This window comes from Tupaia chinensis, unplaced genomic scaffold (genome assembly GCF_000334495.1).
Source record: "Tupaia chinensis unplaced genomic scaffold, TupChi_1.0 Scaffold000532_1, whole genome shotgun sequence".
Taxonomy (NCBI): domain Eukaryota; kingdom Metazoa; phylum Chordata; class Mammalia; order Scandentia; family Tupaiidae; genus Tupaia; species Tupaia belangeri.
Window position 1 is genome coordinate 5,788,292 of NW_006160045.1, and position 18,866 is coordinate 5,807,157.

The 18,866-nt window shown below is 40.4% G+C and overlaps 1 protein-coding gene across 1 annotated transcript in view; it reads right to left on the minus strand.

Annotated features, from left to right (window-relative positions):
• SMYD3 (SET and MYND domain containing 3) overlaps positions 1-18,866 on the minus strand; it is an 822,936-nt gene that overhangs the window by 243,165 nt on the left and 560,905 nt on the right. The gene's annotated exons all lie outside the window — the stretch shown is intronic.

The following is an 18,866-nucleotide window of genomic DNA, read 5'->3' on the forward strand; positions in this document are numbered from 1 at the left end:
ATATTAACATGTTCGAATTTCCATCATTTGAAAATACTAGCAGGAGCTGGATAGGTGCCACCGTGGCAAAACGAGATGCTCCGTGAGGCTGACCCACATGGAAAGATTCCGAGTTTGCATCTGAAGACCTTCCCAAGTATTCCCCTGTGTGCCCATGATCCAGAGTTGGTTAAGCTGGTGGGTGGAGCATAGTGTCAAGACCTTGTTTCTGTCTCTCTTGCTCATGGAACAAAAAATAAGTGAATTTTAAAAAATGCTTTAAAATACAAATTCTCTGTTGACCTCACTGGGGGATGAGTATGGCATATTTCTCTTCTGTACACATCCAAACCTTAAAAAAAAAAAAAATTCTCCATCTACTGTTTCTTTCCTTCCCACTTATCCTCCTGCTCTGCAATCTGACATCTGCCCTCTGAAGTCTGCAGAACCTACGCATCACATCCTGTGGTCCTGCAAGAACTTACGGTTTCCAGGACAGTGAGTGCTGAAGACCTACCTTATCAGTCTCTCTGCTCTACCTGGCATTGCTCCCCTGCCCAAACGTCATGCTCCCTCCCTTGATCTTACACCACCTCTCTATCCCGGGTCTCTTGCCAGCTCTCTAACAGCCCTTTTCGGTCTCTCTTTTTTTTTTTTTTTGGAACATTTGATTTTTACCTTCCCCTTAACTGTGAGTGATCTCTTGATCCCATCCTTGGCGCTCTTCTTCTCACTCTTTTTTTTTTAAAAAAAGAGAACTATTTAATTTTATTATTATTTTTTCTTTAATTTACTATAGGGCACATGCACTCATGCACGCATGCATGTGCCAGATATAAAGTGAGAAAGCAAGTCGCCAGACTAGGCACTTGAATCGTCGTTGGCCATGTGGGAGTCCAGCACCCCAGCCACCACATCACCCAGTAGCTTCCCGTCTCATTCTGAACATTTGACCTGAGAATTCTCATCCATCCCTGGCTTTCAATTGTCAGCCATATCCTGATGACTCTCAAATCTAGACCTCCCTTAAACTTCGAATAATATATAACGGCTACCAATTTGACTTTTTTCTATTTCCCAACACACATCTCAAGGTCAGCAAGAACTAAAAGTGAACCCATTGACTTCACTTCTTTTTCCCTGCCTTTATTTCTTACCTAACAAAATGATTCTTCCAAGTACTTAGTCATGCAAACCAGTCTACAAGACCTTAAGAAATGTCTCTTGCTGGGACCAGCAGTTGGCATAATGGCTATGTTGCTGGACTCCCATGTAGTCGACCGCAGTTCGAGACCTGGACCCAGTGGCTCAAACTCACACCAGGCGCATGTGCGTACGTGCCCAAGATACCAAGAGGAGAATGGAGGAGAAGAGATTGTGGTGTGGCCATCCCCCCTGGAAGCGGGGTGATTTCTCGCTTTCTGTCTCTGTCTTTCTGGAGAGCGCATGTACCCTATATCAAAAACCTCTCCAAAAAATTAAAGAAATGTCTCTTGCCTAATTAAACTTAAGCTCTATCCAATCTGACTCCTAAGTCTTTGCAAACCTGTCTTTTTGTTCCTCTCTGCATGACTGCAGTTCCAATTTAAGTCAACATCATCTCATTTGGGTCAAATGTGATATCTACCGTGCAGGCCTCTATACTTTTAAACTCTCCTGTTCTAATCTCTGTGTTGCAGCTACAGTAACTTCTTAATCCTGTATAATCCTCTATGCAGAATTTATCAATGCCCCCCTATTAATCACTGAATAAAGTTTCCAGCTCTTCTGCATAGCATTTAGCTTTCAATATTTGGCTTTTGCTTTTTTATCCAACCCCATTTCTAGACACCTTCTTCTCATGTTCTAAGCTCTAGTAATATTGAACATGTCTTCAAACATGTCATGTTCTCTCACATCTAAAAACTTATAAATATATTCTGTTTTTAAAAAAGAATTATTTTATTAACTTTACTTATTTATATATTCATTTGTTTATTTCAATCCGACCAGAGAGAGATGGAGGGGGGTGGCGGGCATTGGGGAAAGAAAGTTAGAAAGCAAGCTGCCAGGTCCAGGACTCGAACTGTGGTCAGCCATGTGGGAATCCAGCATCTTTAATCACCATGCCACCTTTCGGTGCCTATAAATATATTCTATTCCCTCTGTTGGAAAATTATTTTCAAAATTCCTGCACCAGTATTTTCATCTTTCTAAAATGTTTCCCAATTTCTTGAATTAAGGCCCCCTTCTAGTTCCCACTCCACTTGAGATGGGCCTCCATTAAAACAATGATCTGTTTCTAAGCAGATCACTGCACCATTCAAAAGTAAATCCTTGGACCCTTAATACTGAAAATAATAATTGTGGTTGAAAATATGAGCTCTATTAGAAATTATTCCTAAATAACTTAAGTGACTCTGAACAAGGGAGAGTGGTAAGGAAATTTATAGCAAACATTTAATGATCATTTTAAAAATGTAGCTTCATTCCTACTGAATTTTAGACAACTAACATCATATATTTACTTCACCCTGTTTGAACATGTTAACTTCTTGTCCATTTCTTCAAGGAACTGAAGAAAGGAGACACTGAAACTAGGTTTGGAGATGGTTAGGAATCTATTAAAGGATTCCTTTAAAGAAATTCTCTCATTACAATAATTTTCTCCTTTAGTCATTAGAAGAACGAGAGGCTCTCAGAGAAGCTAGTACTTGGGAATTTTCCATTTTCTATAAGTACCACTGTTCCTTTTCTGATATTTTAATGAAATATAACCATCTCCAAATCTATTCCTACTATATTCAGCTGTATTGATATTCCTATCACTGGTCCAAGTTTTATACATTACTTATGTAGCCACCCTCCAGTAACCCAAATTACTTCTAAACTATTAAAATACCATAAACAAAATTATATAAAAATTTAAGGCCAGTGGTAAATGCTGTAATCAGCTGACTGAAACATGTAGCATTTGGGTACTTTCATGGTCCTAAGTAAAGGATTTACTGCTCTTGAAAGCCTACCCTGTACACCATTAAAGAACAAAGCCTGCATTTTGCCACTCTTCTCTCTTACTGAGTAAAGGTGCCCCTTGTCAAGGAGAATATGCTAAGTGCCTTGAAATGAGCTGTGCCTGACCTTTCTCAAGCTTAAAATAATCATGGTCTTGCTTTACACATATTTAAAAAAAAAATTGGCACAGGTAGACAGAGCATATATGTACATGCATTTGAAAACTAAGACTCAAAAATAAATAGAACTACACTAATATATTCACACTTTATGTAAACGTCAATATACATGTTTGTACACTGTAACTCTCTGCTGGAGAGTTATCTCATTTCAAATTAGTCATCACTTGTAGCTTAATCAGAAAATGCTGAGAGATCTACACCAGATAAAACAGATCACAGCAGTCTTGGAAACAATACACTTTTATGATGAAACCAACTCTAATATTCATGCTTCCTAATACAGCATAGGCCTGAAACCAAGTTGAAGAACATCCAAAAAATCTTAAAGAATCCAGATGTTTTTTGTGATCACCTACTGATAAACTTCCCAAGAGTAAAGAACTTTAGGATGGGAAATTCCAAGATGTTTAATATCCAGACAATATCTACATCCACAAAAACTTTGAACTCAGGCCTCAAGAAGGTATAACCCTACTGTTTGCTGATGTTGTCAGACAACTCTAGTTTTGGGCTAACATCTACCCCCGAAACTCTTTTAGAAAATGGAGGAGAATCGCATTTTAAGAGAAAACTTAGAAGGCATCAAAAGTTAAGGGATACAGTGATCTAGGGAAAAGATCTACTAGCAAAAGCCAAAGGAATCAAGGAAGCTTAACAGTGTTTAACAGTAAGTCATATCCACTGAAACCTTTCTATGTGTCAGGCTTTATGCTAAGGACTTCAATTTTATTAACTTATTACTCAGAACTTTTTTTTTAAGTTTTTTTTTGCCATGGGATGCATGTGCTCACCAGAGAGGAGACACACATACAGAGAAAAAGAGAGAGAGACAGACAGACAGTGAGAGGGACAGTAAGAAATCTCTCCCCAGGATGAATGACCATGCCACAATCCCTTCTCCTCTATTCTCCTCCTGGGACTTGGGCATGCATGCACACGTGCCCAGCATGATTTTCAAGCTCGCAGGCCAGGGACCTGAACCACAGTTGGCCATGCGGGAGTCCAGTGCTTACCCCGGGCTGGCCCCACTCACAACTATTTTGATATAGGTTGCACTTCTCCTCCCACTTTTACATATATGGAAACTAAGGCAGTTTTATAGAAAAGAAGTGAAATGTTGTACACTGAAGTTTCAGGACTAAGATTTTTATACCCATTACAACGTCTAACTTCTTCAACACATAGCATCTTTCATGCAGTTGACATTGTTGAATGTAACAAGTGTCTAATACGTTTTCTTGTATGAATATATACGTACCTTCCACCTTCTTTGTCTGCAAAGAGCATCCACATTGTGCTGCTCTAAAGAGCTTTGGCAGGGCATACCTTCTGAAATGATTTTTCTCCATGCTGCTGGGCACACAGAGGATGCCTGAATGAAAACCTGCTGACCAATGAGTGACAAACTGTCTATAGCAGCTCACAGCTTCCCCAGCTGGACTCTTGCTGTCAATGGCACACACCCACCAATCAGCTGCCTTGGACCCGGAGTCTGGTGTATTGTGACAAATGGGCCTTTCCTCCATGCAATACTCGTAAGTTTACAAAGAACAAAATTCATGGCATGAGTGTTACTGTAAACACTGTGTTCTAACCCCTTGAAAATGAAACAAATAGGTATATCCATTAGGCCAGAGCCTTGGCTGAATCATGATGCATTTTTTGGCATAGAAAAATATAGGAAAGGGACCAGTAGATGGCATAATGACTACGTCACTGGACTCCCATGTAGTCAACCACGGTTCTAGTCCCGGACCTGGTGGCTTAAACTCACGCTGGGTGTACATGCGTGTGTGCCCAAGATCCAGAGAAGAGAATGGAGGAGAAGGGACTGTGGTATGGCCATCCTTCCTGGGAAGTGATTTCTCGCTTTCTGTCTCTCTTCTGGCGAGCGCATGCGCTATAGGGCAAAAACCTTTCCAAAAAGAAAAAGAAAAATACATCATGACTTTCCCAATGACCTATAGTTACTTAATACATTTCCTGAGCCTAGGAAGGTTTAAGCACACAGAGGAATTCAGTGAGTAGCTGATAAACGCTGGTGGACAGATGACACAAGGCCTCTACCTCTATGTGGGAAGTACAAAAGAGGAGGAGTTTCCACAAATATAGCCACACCCAGCATTCAGCAACCTCAGACAGATCCAGTGCAGTGTGTAGAACAATGGAAGACTGGCTTCCCAATGTCTCCACCGAAACTGAGGACACCTCCAGGGACACAGGACGCTCAAAGACTATGGAGGGGGACACAGAGAGGAGGAAAGGGACTTATTTATCAGCCCCAGGCTTAGGGGTCCTCCGGCTCCTCCCTATTCTTAAGCAAGATACCACTGTGCTTTGTATGAAGGAGCCTGCCCCAGATTCCGAAGCCCTAACATGACTTAACATCCTACAAATGTTCTGGTTTATGACTTGGCACTGAGACTACATCAAGCTGGTGCAGAACGCCAGGGCATTTATTTCTTTGGGATGTACGTACAGGACATTTTCTACAGGTGCATCACAGTCTGCTCTTATTCTCTTGGGGGTTCTGAATTGAGTTCAGGACATGAATTTTAATCAATGAAATGACATGTTGGCCCCATGTAAGGGGACACATAATTTATTTAATGATGTCAAATATGGAGAGCCCTATTTAAATAAAAGAGAAAACATAAAGGAGGAAAAAGACCAATTTGTTGAAAGACATCTCAAAGGAAAAAAAAATCACCCCAATGTCAATCAAAGACAACAGGGGTGTCACTGGGGGATGGATCCCTGGAGAGTCAACTCTATTGTAAAATCAGAAATGCAATGATCTTTCCTTCACTGGGAATTTATTGAGCTTCTAACTTAGAGCACACTTTGCGTTCCAAGACAGAAAATCCCCTTGCTCAAGAAGACTTTGGTGGGACCAGCAGTTAGCGTAATGACTATGTCGCTGGACTCCCATGTAGTCGACCACGGTTCAAGTCTCGGACCCGGTGGCTTAAACTCATGCTGGGCGCATGTGCATGCGTGCCCAAGATCCCGAGAGGAGAATGGAGGAGAAGGGATTGTGGCGTGGCCATCCCCTCTGGGGGATGATTTCTCGCTTTCTATCTCTCTGTCTCTCTCTGTCTGGCGAGCATACACACCCTATAGCAAAAACCTCTTCCCCCCCCCCAAAAAGACCCCCCCCAAAAGAAGACTTTGGTCAACTTTAACAACTACTTATATTTGTGGTGAGCGATGCATCTTTGCTGTGAACCAGTAGTGGCAGGGATTTAATTTCCCAAGAAAAGTCAAGATGTGGGCAGGGGGCAGTGCGGGTAGGGGGTGCCGTGCAGTAAGGGACTTTCTCCAGGGCACTAGGCGATGCAAATGGAACATATAAGCGAGGGCTGCAGCCAAGGACCTGGTTCCCAGCCCTTCCCCAGAACCTCAGCACCTCCCACAGCACTAGGCAAATGAGACACAATTCAAGGCAGCTGAGAGCACTTGGGGACAAAGAAGGAAGTACCTCTCATACAGAGGTAAAAGGTAAGGGTGGAGGCCTTGCTGTCTGGGAGTGATCGGACCTGCTGGGAGAGGGACCAGCCACTACCTAGTGTATCTTCACGCCCTCAGCTGCTCTGAAAGATAACAGTCTTCTCTGGCATATGTTCAGACGAGAGCACGCACACAAGAACTATACTGGCAGTGGCCAGACAGCCCTTTCTCTGATCCCATCTGAAAGACTTGACAATGACATGGTCTGTAGACAGGGAAATACAAAGCATGGCATTTCTCCAGGGGAAAGGTTGGGCTGGACCTGGGCCAGGGCAAGTGAATTCCAGAATGAACAGTCACAAGTTGACTTCTCTAAGGCTTGGCTCATACATCTCACCAAGAGACATGAAGATAAGGAGGAATCTTCCTACTAACAGTTCCTACTTAGGTGACAACCCACTCTTCTCTTACCCACCTTAGGGTAAAGGGCCTGAGATCTAATGATCTGGGTAAAAAGTACAATGGAACTTCATTTTCTCAGCTTTTAGAATGTAAAAACTAAGCACTCCTACAGAGACATGATTCTTGTCGAATGAATAATTCTAAGTCAGTGGCCTAACTAGAAACTTCATCTCTGAAGCACAGTTGATGTCTCCAGTTTGTATTATAAACTTGCTTCACTTTATTTGCTAACTAATATTTATATAGCTATTAGAGACCAGGTGGGATGGCTCTATGGCACTGTGGTAATACACTACTCAAGAGAAGATGGGTCCCACATGGTAACTGTGGTTCAAATCCCCATGCCAGTTGACCTTTAACATGCCAGGCACCTTGTGCAAATGCCCAAGATCTGACAGGATAGAAGACTGGGGGAAGGGGACTGTAGGATGAACAGACTTGGTGGAGGGCATTCCTCTCTGTCAAGTGCACATGTGTGTGCTATATCATGAATAAGAGAAAAAACAGACAGTGACAACCACAATGAGATACCATATCACACACATTAGAATGACTACTATTTTAAAAGTGAGAAAGAAATGTCATTGAAGATGTGGAGCAAATGGAACCCTTCTGCATTGCTGGTATAAGTATAAAATGGTACAGCTGCTGTGGAAAACAGTCTGAAAGCTCCTCAAGAAGTTAAACATAGAACTACCACATGGTACAGTGATTATACTAGTAGGCGTATACCCAAAGGGGTTGAAAGAAGGAACTTGAACAGATTCTTGCACCAATATGCATAAAAGGATTATTCCATTGTCAAAAAATGGGGACGATCCAAGTGTCTCCCATCAAATGAATGGATAAATAAAATGTGCTCGCTCAATACCTACACTGGATTATTCAGCCATAAAAAGGAGTGAAATTCTAATACATGTTACAACATAGATGAACCTTGGAGAAAGCCAGTTATAAAAGGATAAATACTGTATGACCCCACTTGTATGAGGTACCTAAAGCATCAGAATCATAGAGAGCAGAGCAGTGGTACCAGGGGCTAGGGGGTAAAGGAAATGGACAAGGAATGGAGGATTACTGCTTAATGGGGGTAGTGTTTTTGTCTGGGGTGATGGAAAAATTTTAGAGACAGAGAGTAGTGGTGTTGCACAACATTATGAAGGTAATTAACACCACTAAAATATACACATAAAAATGCTTAAAATAGCAAATTTTATATGACATATATCTCCCCACAAAAGGAAAACAACAACAAAAACCCAACTGTTGCCAGAACGTAAAGGAGAAAACAATGTGGAACTTAAGAATAAAACAAGAAGTAGGAAGAGAGACAATGATCATGACACACTTCAAACGGTAGAACAAATAGACAGGTGATAATGTTAACAATATTGCTTTATCAGCTTCATACTTACTCTGTGCTAGGAACTGTTCAGTGCTATACATATATTAATTCTCAAAATCTGCCCAATAACCCGTTGATGTAGGTTCTATTATTATCCTCATTTCATAGTTAATGATTCTGAGACACATGGAAGTTAAGTAATTTGCTCAAGGTCAAACAGCTTGGAAGGGGCACAGCCTGGATTTTAAACCCAGGAAGTCTAGACCCAGGACCTTTCGCTGTATTTTTAACTACTAAGCTATTTGCAAGTATGAAAGGAGATTAGGGATGGGAGTGTATAAATAATTACTAGCTAACTAAAGCAGAAGAAAGAGAAAGAGAAAGGCTAATGAAATCAACATATTCTTATCATTTCAAATCAAACATTAATTGTTGAATAAATAGTACAGGATCCTACTGATCGTTTAGGTTTCCCAAGGCCCTTCCAGGAAAGCAAACAATAAAGTGAAGAGTGTTGGACTTGAGGTTATAGGATCTTGTTTTAAATCCTGGTTCTGTGACTTATTTTACTTACTTCTTCATTTAGCAAGCATTGACTGACTATCTGCTAGGCACCAAGCAATGCAGTCAACGTTAATGTTTTGAATCCTAGTTCCTCTGCTATAAAATGGAAATACCACGCCTCCCTCACAGGGTTGTTATGAAAGTTAAATGAGGGAAGGGTTGACTGTTCTGGACTCCCCGTTGACTCACACTCAGTAATAGTTGACTGAAGACATTTTCGCTTGCCTAATTCCTCAGAATAAAAGTCTTGATAATGATAAGATATGTAAGTTTTGGTGCTTGTTTTCTCAAAGGAGCCATTGTGACCGCCAGGCTGTAGACAAATACGCAGAGAGCTGCCTGGTTCCTTGTGCCCCACCCTGTTTCCTACCCTGAAGCCAGCCAGATGGTGACACAAGGCGGGACACTGATAAGTGCTGGTTCTTTCTAGTCTTCCCAGGAGAGGCGGGAAGACAGAAGAGAAAGAAAAGAAGAGGAGAAAAAGGGAAATGGGATAAGACATTAGAGATGGGACTATACTTCTTTTCCTCCTAGGGGGAGGAGGGGGTCTGCAGGAGGCTCCACCTTCCACCACTCTCTAGAATGTCCCACAGCAACAACCATGTCCCCAAACCAAAAATGACACAAAACTTCTCCAGACCCTAAAACCCTCATTGGACCACAAAGGACTCCTCCTCCCTGTTTCCCCTGCCACCACCAAAAAACATATTTAAATAATAAACCCTTTCTTTTATAATGTGTTATTAAGGAGTCTCATTTCTTTATTCTCCAATCAAGATAAGAGAGAACTTAAATAAAAGGCCTGCAAGCCTGACATTGATCAAGGGTTATTTACTGAGTTCATCTTGTCTGATAAGGTTCTGGTAGGCAGAGAATGTATCTAACATTACAGTTTCAATGAGTATTTCTTTTTCTTTATTTTTTAGAGAGAGCGATTTTTTGCTATAGAGTACGTGTGCTTGCCTGAGACACAGACAGCAAGAAATCACCCTTGAGAGGGAATGGCCACTTTGCAATCCCTTCTCCTCCATTCTCTTCTTGGAATTTTGAGCACACACGCACACACGCCTGGCATGAGTGTGAAGCTGCTAGGTCTGGGACTTGAACCACGGTTGACTACATGGGAGTCCAGTGATGTAAACATTATGCCATTTGCTGGTCCCATCAGTGAATATTTCCTACATCTGAATCTTGGCTCACGATATATACAGTGTTGAAAAAACAAAAAAAGATCACATCTCTATCTATGCCATGTAGACTGAATGCCTAGATAACTTAGACATGCTTTATCTGATTAAGGTTTTACTTAATTTATAAATCTTGGGATGACAAGATACAGTCCATCAATAAGCAGCATATTTTACTCCTGTCTTATGAAACAGGGACAGTGTTCTGCACCTCTGACAGAGAAGGGGAACAAGGTTAATGTGAGTGGGACTCCTAAGGTCACCAGACAAAATCGTATTTAGAACCATATCAGGCCAATTCCAAACACTGCCTTCCAACATATTCACCTGCACCTCACTGCAATTTGTTAGTGTGAATTAAATGACATTTCAGGAAGTGTTGCTTCTGATTAGTGAGAAAGTTCTATGTCAACAGGAGAAGAATTGCACCATCGAGAAAAATATGCCAGGCAAGTCCTAACGTGTCTGTCTGCCTACCAGTTTGATTCCCATAAGCACCTTCTGCTTTTGCCAACATATATTCAACTTTATGGGACGTAGTTGCTTTTAAATTTTCTCCTTGCCATAGGATCTATGGAATAGAAAGTGCCTACCTTCCTACTAGAAATCAAAGGACATGAGGAATCCATCATGTTTGGGAGATGGGGAGTTTTCAGCATTAGCTGACCTTGCCAAAAACTCAGAAACATGCCTATTTCCCATCACATGATCCCTGGCTTTGCAAGTTGTGGTTTGAAAATGGAAACAATAATAATCCCATATAACAATGACTAACATTTTATGGAGAAGATTGGAAATATTTCAAATGTTTTACATGATCTTCTTTTTGAAATACAAAATGACAAACAGAGGTCATATCCCTGACTGATAATCTTCTGAATGGCAAACCCTACAGTAAACAGCATTCACAGATGGTTCCTCTCCTTGTACAAGTACTCTTCCTCTTGGTAGCTGGCAGCTACTCAGAACAGAGCATTCAACTGGCCTGAGATCCTCTGGAACTCTCTTTTCTCACTGAAAATTAGAGTTTTAGACAGAGCCTATGGCAGCTTTCTTCCAGCTCTGGTTCTGGATGACACCAAGAAGACCACAGATACTTTGTTTACCTCCCACGACCAACACTTCCACTGTAGAGTCCCTGTCCTTTCTATGGCTGTGGTGCCTAGAACCAGACCCACCATTTTTGAGACAGCACCAAATTCACTGTAGGGACAAGGAGCAAGGAGAACCCTCTGCAGAGATCGTGCCAGCCAAGTTGAGGAGACTCCACTCTGAGACTCCTTGTAATGCAGTTCCCCTTATCCAATACCATCACAGTGCGGGCACAGTGGACATGTGTTCTACATGTACAGGGTAAGAGAGAGAAGAGGAAGGTTATGCACAGAGGACTGGTGGCAGAATTTAGGAGGAGATATGCCAGAAAAGGTAGAGAAAGATGGTGAAAGGGCAAAGAAATACCAACCGAAGATCTGCAGAAGAATTGGAACCAGAACTAGAAATGTGAACATTTTTAGTACACGATAGGGCTCTAATTCACTCTTCATTAGGCTCTGGGGAATTCCAACAGAAGTTATCTATCTGTGAATCCCCAGGTGGGGGCATCAGATATATCTGTGCTACCACAGCGCCATCTAGTGGAGTGGTGGGACTTCTCATGCCCTAAACAGATTTTTTTTTTTTTAAGGAATAATTCCACATTGTAAATGTTCCAGGAAATAAATACAGGTGACAGCATGTACTGTGAAGGAATATGTATAACTAAAGTTCACAATTTTGGATGTCCTATGAGTCGCCTCAAAACAAAAGGAACAATAAATCTTACACTGCACATTATCAAAGACCCCCCCCCCATTTTAGTCAGTTCATTGTCCTTTAAGAGATGTATCTTTTCCAGCAATATAAAATTACCCTCCCTATTTTCTAATGATACCTATTTTTGGCATCTCTTTATATAGACTGATGCCATAAAACACTACGTTGTTTTATATAGAATATATAAAATACAGATTTTCAGATAGTCATTTCAGATAGTCATCAAATACTAAATATACATTTTTGCTACTTTTCTTTCTCCACAGTTTTCACATGAAATTTCCATCATAACAGATAAAATAGCATAAATCTCAGTGATTCATTGTGTAGTTGATTATATTAAAGATATGAGAACCTAGGAAATGGGGCTTTAACAGTGGTATTAAGGTTTTTGTGTCCTCAGGTAAGAGTTATGAGAAGCCACACACAGAAGAACTGGAAATAGAAGTAGATACAGTTCTTGATATACAGCTCACCAGAATAGGGTGGGAGCAAAGGCACAGGCTTTGGCTTAGATCGCTACTGGGATTCAGGACTACCACTTACTGAGTAACCTTGGAATTGTTACTTAATTTCTTATGCATTTTAGAGGTGGAATATGTAAAGTGGAAGCAATAATGTTGACTTACTAGAACTGTTGTGAGGATTAAATGAAAATAGGTATGCAAAATGGTCTGCAAAGTAGTGCTGACATTTAGAAGGTGCTGGGAAATGCATACATACATACATGTGTGTGTATGTATATATATATGTATGTATGTATGTGTATATATATGTATATATAAATATAACAATTCTCATTTTTAGTCAAGCTACTATAATAAGACTCCTCCAACTCTGATTTGTTTTATAAAAATGTAAAAATGAGAAGAAAGAAAAGCTTCCAAAAAACCCTTCACCCTAGTTTTCACTTGAAAGTCAACCAACTAATAGGCACTAGGGTGAAAATGGAATTCTGCCAACCATGGTACCTGGGAGAGTTCATAACACACTTGACTTTAATTCATGTGTACTATAATCCTGTGGGTTAAAGGGCCATAAAAGTTGTTCTGGTTTTTCTTATACTTCAAAGGAAGCAATTTAATGGCCATGAATTACAGTCTCCCGATTACACTGTAACTATGAAACACGACTGTTCTGGTATGATTTCCAGCCTGGCTCCGCCAAAGGAACTTCAAGGAAAGAATTTGAACAAAATAACCTTTCCAGGCTTTCATCCAGCTTCCTCATGCAGGAGACTCTATCCTTGGGAGCCCAGAGAGTAGACAAGCACACAAAGGGCCAAAGTCTAGAAGAGGGTGGTCTAGAAAGATGTGTTGGAGTGGAGGCAACCCATAAAACAGGGAGTGGGTAAACACTATTCCCAAGGGACACCCATGTGATGCAGACACTACCAGAAATTTAAAAATAACCATTTTAAATGTATAAGGGAGAAAAGTTACATTAAGAATGTTAGTTGGAAGAAAGGCTTCACTAATAGGGCTCTTTCTATCTTTTTGCCATTTTTAAAATCAGCCTAATAGAACAAGCCTAAAATATCCCATTGTCCTGAGACTCAGTGGGTAAAATATAAATCTCACAGTAGTGAAGCAAATGCTCATAGATAGCGGCAATCATTCAGGGTCCAGCGAACACTAAACTTGGAATTGGGTTTGATTTTCAGAATATTTTCTCAACTAGCTAGTGATCTGGGCTTGGGCAACTTCCTGGAATACTGGTTTGCCCATCTACAAGGGAAGAAATTTGCTTCTCTCTTCAGTGGGCAGCCATGAAGCTAACCCTAGAGGATGTGAGGACATGCTGATCCCTGCTGTCTAAGCATGTCCATTCCTCGATTGCTGGAATAAAGCAGCACCTAGGCAATGTTCTGTAACTAGTCAATATGGCCAAGGTTTAAGGATAAGGAGGCACCGTTAAAATAATATTACTAAAGTAAAACTTAAATATCTGCTACTACAGAATCTTCTCACAAATGAAATCCTATGAAAATGGCAAAAAGTGGCTAAAGAAAGGAGACGCAGGAAAGTCAAGTCCTGTCAGCCTCCAGGCAGCCACCGTTACGTCGTTAGCAGACCTTTCCATGGAGTCTCTGCGGAGAAGCAGCACTTGGACGCAGACCCAGTTAGACGGGACTGCACACATCTTTTCTGTTTCCTTTGGCAGTTTTTGCTACAGTGTTGTACTTGCTAGAGAGAGAGAGAAAAAGGGAAGGTGAGAAATCACCTCCCAGGGGGCATGGCCATGCCACGATCCCTTCTCCATTCTCCTCTCAAGATTTTGAACATACATGCCCAATATGATTTTCAAGCCGCCAGGTCCAGGACCCAGACCATGCAGTCGGTCATGTGGGATCCAGCTGCCTTAACCTCCATGCCACCTGTTGGCCCCAGAGCACACATCTTTCTATATTTGAAGAGGTCTGTCTTCAGTCTACCTCCATATAGAACTGGGTTAAATACTAGCCATGACGTTCCTGAGTTTTTTTAATAGAATGTTTGTATTCTATTTAAAAGGTGAGAGAAAAGGGAAAAAAAAAAAGGGAGAGAGAGTCTTTACTGTACATTTGGGAATCAACTCTACTCCAGTATTTTAAGATTGGTTAAAAAAAATAAAGATTGTGCTTTAAAGTTTGCATTAAAAGCACAAACATGCCCTGATTGCTAAAATAAATCTAGACTACAAGCAGTAGTTCTCCAAAATAAATTTTAAAGTTAAGTAAAACTATACAGGAAAATCAGATTTTATTCCAAAATGTAACTGATGAGTGAATAGCAGAGTACATGTGTGTGCGTGTGCAATGGCACAGGGTGTTGGGGAGACTGAGAGGCGTTAATGGGGAGATAACATGTATGGTGAGGAAATTCTTCCTATCTAAAGGCAGCCAAAGCCTGCTCCACCTTCACCATGATAAAAACCCCGAGTGGTGATATGAAAAGCCCTTGCCTCACATACACCTTTCCCGACCTTTCAGAAAGTGTGTGGGAATAGGGCCAGCAGATGGTGTAATAGCTACGTCACTGGACTCCAATGTAGTTCAACAAAGTTTGAGTCTTGGGCCCAGAGGCTTGAAAATCACACCACGTGCATGTGTGTGCATGCCCAAAATCCCAAGAAGAGAATGGAGGAGAAGGGATTGCAGTGTGGCCATCCCCTCAGGAGGGTGACTTCTCACTTTCTGTCTCCCTATGTCTCTCTGGCAAGTGCAAATGCCCGAAAGCAAAAAAAAAAAAAAAAAAAAAAATCCTTCTCTCAAGAAAAAAAAAGTGTGTGGGAAATTTGGGAAGAGATAAGCAGCCTCTCTATGATTATGATTACTCTCCAGATATCTTTTTCCGTATTATGATAGAACAGGTGTGTGTGTGAAAGAGAAGAACCTGTAACAGTGTCCTGTCACATTGCAACCCCTTTTCCCCAACCTTTCAGCTCCTCAGGATCCTGGTGTTCATGCACAAACCTGGCACATTTTCAGGCTGATCTGGAGATCCAAACTCATGGCAGCCATGTGGCTTCCAGCCCTGCAGGGTACTCCTAATACCACTGCACCAAAGATGTTGAGCTTCAAAAACTTTAAATAAAAAGTAACCTAAATTTAGTATAGCCTTCCCAATATGTAAATCAACAGACACTTAAATAGGCAACAGGTGCCAAACACTGTCCTGTCTCACATACAAAACACCTGTCTTTCAGTCCACTGAGAAGAGAGGCGGAGTACCCACAATAGGAAGGCAAGTTGTCTATAAAGGAGTCCTCCATGCAGACCCCGCAACCACATGAACTGTACTTAGCATCATGAACACAAAAAACATAAATGGCAAGGCTACTGATGACTTGATAGAGAACAAGATAAAGGAATCTGGAACCTAAGGAACATAAAAAAACACTGAAATTCAAGAAGAGAAATAGAGCTTGGGCATAGGGTAGGGGCTGGATTATTCTTTCCTTATCTTTCCACTCTTTCTTCCGACTATCATAGTTATGTATGGAGGTACCACTGAGGGTGGCTTTCCCTCCCAGTCCAGAACTGAGGCTAAGGCCCAAAGTTGAGGAAACATAATAAATGTCCCTTATTCTAGAGACTGTCAGAGAAGCAGCCAAGAATCGATGCCAGACATCCTCTCCCAGGGCTTACTAAGCAGAAGTCTGCTCAATCTGTAGGAAGAAGAATTTGAAAGATGTGAGTTTGTCTTTGGCCCCATGAAGTTTTGTTTCTAAGGTGAAAAGTGATTCCTTTTCTTAGAAAGGAAAGACCTGAGGCACCTACAAGAAAAGGAGTCTAGAGTCACTTTCCTGGTCAACTACTCAGGTAGCCATCTACTGATTTCACCTCTACCTATCTGAGCATTGAGTAAGAGAATGGTAGACCTGCCAAGAAGGCAAAGGTGTAGTCTGTATCCCACCATATAGTTTGGTCACAAGCATATGCACATCCTGAGGAACAAGAGGATGCTGTAGAAGATAGCTAAACTTGAGTCATAACCCCAGAGGGAGTCAGTGAAGCTAGGACCAAAGCATTCCTATCCAACAAATCCACAATAGTTGGTGTTGCAGGGAGAGAGAGAGGAGGGGAGAGTCCCTTCAAATCACCTACATATGCATACCAAGAGCTGACATGTAGGTATCTACCACTAAGAGGGTCCTGGAGCAGCAGGGACAAACCAGCTCCTTCTCCACAAAGGAAAATGGCATCTGTCCTGCAAATGTATCTCCTGCCAGAACACCACAGCATGGTATTACAGCCTATAATTGGAAGGACTGTGAGAAAAGGAAAAGATGAACATCTTATCACCTCTGCTACAAGCTCCTTAAGTTTAAAGTCTAAACTGTGATTGGAGAGAGGGAGATTGGAATCAGAGCCAAGACTAAAGTTTTAAAATGAACTGGGTGATTTAATAAATTATGATGGGAAAACAAAGATAGCTGCCTAAAATCTCATTAAGGTTCAAATAGTAGGACTCAACACAAAATGATTGGCAGCAATAGATACTCAAAGAAATCTGAAGCACCTTAATAAACTAGCAATTTGGATTTTATGTAGGAAGCGATGGAAGAGTTAGGGGGAAAAAAGATCGTAAGAGAGAAGACAAGACAAGACAAGACAAGAGGGTACTGAAAGAAACATACTACAGGGCAATTTGTATTCAGAAGTGAGAAGCAGGAATAAATGCTTCAGAAAAAAAAATAAACTAAAATATTTAACAAATTACTGTAATGAGTCAGTTAACAAGCTATTACCCAAATCTCAGATGTAGAAGACAGAACCTCTGACCTAGAAAAATTCAGCAAAAAGACTGAGAAAATAACCTCAAAAAATGAGAATAATATATGAGAAATACTAGATACCATTAAATGTCCAAGCATCTAGATAATCAGTATCCCACAAGGTGAAAAAAAACTAATAAGGGCATTGATAATCTATTTCATGAAATCCTGGAAGAAGACGTTCCAAACCTAGAGAGGTATTCAAATATTTATACCCAAGAAATACAAAGGATCCCACATAGAATCAACCCAAGAAGCTCTTCTCCAAGGCACATCATAACCAGACTGACCAATACCAAAGATAAGATTCTAAAATTGTCAAAAGAGAAATATTAAGTTACTTACAAAGGATATCCAATCAGGCTAACAGTGGACCTCTCATAGGAAACAATGTGAGCAAGGAAAGAATGGGAAAATATATTCAAAGTGTTATATGAAAAACAATTTCAACCAAGAATGTTATACCCAGCAAGATGATCCTTCATACAGGAAAAAAAGACAAAAACATTCTCTGAGATAAAGAAAACCTGACAGAATTTATCAACACCAGACCAGTTCTCCAAGAAGTTCTGAAGGGAGTGCTATACCAGGAAAACTAAAGACAGAAAATAACCAAGAAAATGGCCAACTTAATGGTAGGGACAAGTCTAGAGTTGAATGTTAACTTCTAGAATTAAACAGACAGATTAGACCACAAAAGAAGAGAGATTAATTCCATGAGACTGAACGGGTAAAATAGAATTTTATGACTTTTTGACTAAGAGATTACTGATTTTCTTCTATGTTTTGTTTTCCAGATTTAAGAATTTTTTGCCTTCTTTTGAGCTATTAATAGGTTCATCTACCTACTATTTGAACAGAATTTTAAACTGTTTCCTGGCTTTAAGTCTTAAGCAAATTTCTCTTAACATTTTTAAATTTTGATTTATTAAAGCTAAAACTGCTTTTCTTGAAATTAAAAGTACATTAAAAATACCTGTTTAATGACTGCAATAAGCTATATAGCCTTAGCTAGATGCCACTTTATAGTATGTTCATTCACTGAGTTCTATGCCTAAAGTCAGACATGTGTTCACAGATATGTACATATTAGCTGAGCTTGCTATTGAAAGTATTTAGATTAATTAAGATATTTTGTGAATCATTACAATTTGGGGTCAAAAACAAAGGAATGGAAAGCAACTATAGATACCATAGATGGTGTGGCAGGAGAGTAGAAATGGCAGAGGGTGAAAAGTAGGAATCAAGGAGGAAAAAAAAAAGCAAAATATATAAGGAACGAGAAATAGAAAATTATTTGTTGATGATAACATGAATAGTAATATCCTTGTTTAAGCCAATATACAGTGTATTCTGGATGGGAAATCTCATTTTGTATGCTGTGATGTACAGTGAATGAATGTAAAATAAATAAATTTAAAATAAAAAACCCCAGAAGCTATTACCCATGTATAAGGGGATGATTTTACACCAAAAATAACAACAAAAATGTGTGTAAGCCATAGTCAGACTACTTGTCTTAAAATGACAGCCACCTAAAAGGAGGTGTTAAAGGTATTATAAGCTGTGTGCCAAAAATGAGGTATTTCTCTTAATTTCTCTCAGCTTTTCTTTGCCCATTAAAAGGGAAAG